The 2,195-nt window shown below is 47.3% G+C and overlaps 1 long non-coding RNA gene across 1 annotated transcript in view; it reads right to left on the reverse strand.

The window, feature by feature from the left end:
• Positions 1-820: 820 nt before the first annotated feature.
• LOC103595940 overlaps positions 821-2,195 on the reverse strand; it is a 58,210-nt gene continuing 56,835 nt past the window's right edge. Inside the window, exon 5 of the long non-coding RNA XR_551003.1 lies at positions 821-1,208. This is a non-coding gene — a long non-coding RNA (uncharacterized LOC103595940). The remainder of the gene's footprint in view (positions 1,209-2,195) is intronic.

The raw sequence follows: 2,195 nt of genomic DNA on the forward strand, positions 1-2,195 counted from the left end.
ACAGGAAAGGGAGCCAGAGGTCGAAGTTCACCGAACGCCCTGGGGCCTGTGGGAAACGTAGTCCAAGGCCGAAAATGTCCAGATGTTCGAGCGGAGCCCGCCGGCCGCCGCTAAAGCCGCGCCACGCCCCGGAGACTCCCTCTCCCGGGTGCGCAGACTGTCGACCTCGGCGGGGCGGCGCAGCTGGCGGCCCTTCGAGCGCGGACGAAGCGGGCGGTGGCCCTCTGAGAGCGACGTGAATTCGAGGAACAGGAGCAGGGAACGAGGAAGTCATCGGAAAGCCAGGGAGGACGGTAGAGGGAACCGGAAGCCGGGGCAGGGGCTGGCCGAAGACAGGAGCGGATGCCTGGATCGCCCCCACTCGCACCCCACGAGAGAGCCAGCAGTCCGGGCGCGGGAGGGCTCTGGGGGAAGAGCGGAGCGCGGGCTCCGCTGGGGAGCGCCGAGGAGAAAAGCGGAACCCGGTCTGAGGGAAACCGAAAAAGGAACCGGAAGCCCGGGCTGAGAAGGCCTGAAGTGGGTACCCGAGTCCGGCCGGGAGGGCCGAGGCGAGAACGGGAAGCCTGGGTCGGGCGAGGTCTCGCTTCACTCAGGCCTGTGCGGTCCGGACCCCAGGGTGTCGTCCATGGTCGCGAGCCTGAGGGTGACCGGGGATTTTTGTCAGTTTTGCCTCATGAGTTCTCTGGTGTCTTTTTCCAGTCATTTTTACAACGAAGACAACCATAGTTCTGATTTCTGTCACCATAATTTAGTCGCGTTACCGCCAGACCAGGCTCTGCTTGCCCTCTCACCTTAAACAAACGACTTACAAGTCCAGAGGTTGGTGCAAAGATTAGAAGGTTTATTCAGATAACCGGCATCTGGGGGATGACCAGGCTAAAATCATCACAACTTCTGATGCCGGTTCTGGGGGTAGGGTGTAATCTGGGAGCAGCAGATGATCTGAGTCAAATATCAGGGTCCCCTAATGGATTGGAAACTTGAGCATCACAGAGTCTATGGTCAGCTTCAAGTCCTTCATGTTACCTAAAGGTTGGAGACTTTATCTCCTAGGGAGAGCTCAAGGATACTAACCTTAGTCATACATCATAAAAATACCTGACTTGGATTTCTAATTAACGTGAATGCAGTTGTCCTTTAAGTAAGAGCGGGAGTTTACAGCCAGTCAGGTTGTCTTGACTTTCTCTTAAATCTCCTATTGCTTGCAGCTGATTAGAGGGGTAAGAAAAACAAGAAACTTAGTTTTAGTCCTTAATTGTAGGTGCACAACCTCTGAAGTAAATCAGCATAAGACGGGTTATTTCGTCTCTGGGCAGTCTCTCAGTTCTGCTAACCTCAAGGAATTGATGATTATCAGTTCCAAAGTTAAAGGCTAACTGAAACATTCTGCTTGGTCTTAGTTACCCCAAAGATGTTTTTCTAGCTACGGTGTCTTTCAGTTGGTCAGTTCTAGAATTATGTATGTCTCCTTTAGATCATCCTAATGTCTCTGAGATTTATTAACGGTGTGTTTTATTTTCTTATTTCTGAACAGCATTCCATTGTGCAAATATCCCACAATTTGTTTATCATTTTACTGTTGATGAGCATTTGGTGTATTTCCAGGTTTTTTAATAAAGCTGGCATGTTTTCATTTCTCCTGGGTAAATACATAGAAGAAATATTGCTGGGTAATTGATAAGTTTACGTTTAACTTTCTAAGAAACTGACAAACTGACAAATGATTAGCTGTGAGTGATTTGTGTTTGAGACTGCTATATGTGACTGGAGTAAGTGGTTTCAGAGTTTGGTTTGATATGTTTGTGTGGAATTATGAAATGGGCTCATTGGGGTTGGGAATGTCATGTAGGGTCCATGGGATTGTGGCGCTGTGAAGAAGGTGAGATTATAGGAAACTGAATGTGTCTTTACCAACTGGATATTTATCATGGTTTTGTATGTACATTTCAAGATGACTGAATGTGGATCACTTTGTAAGTGATATTAATGAATGAGAGACGGTGTGTCTAGCATATGTCATTTTGCTTGCAGAATTATGACTGTTTCTAATAAGCAAGTGAAATATAAGAACTGGAAGGTAAGAGATAAAATTATCATAATTTCTAGGTAACAGGGTTGCATACCTGAATACACCATACAAACTAAATTCAATATGTTGAAATAACTGGTTCTCTATTGGTAGCACAGAAGAAAAA

This window comes from Galeopterus variegatus, unplaced genomic scaffold, assembly GCF_000696425.1.
Source record: "Galeopterus variegatus unplaced genomic scaffold, G_variegatus-3.0.2 Scaffold1894, whole genome shotgun sequence".
In the NCBI taxonomy this organism is placed as follows: Eukaryota; Metazoa; Chordata; class Mammalia; order Dermoptera; family Cynocephalidae; genus Galeopterus; species Galeopterus variegatus.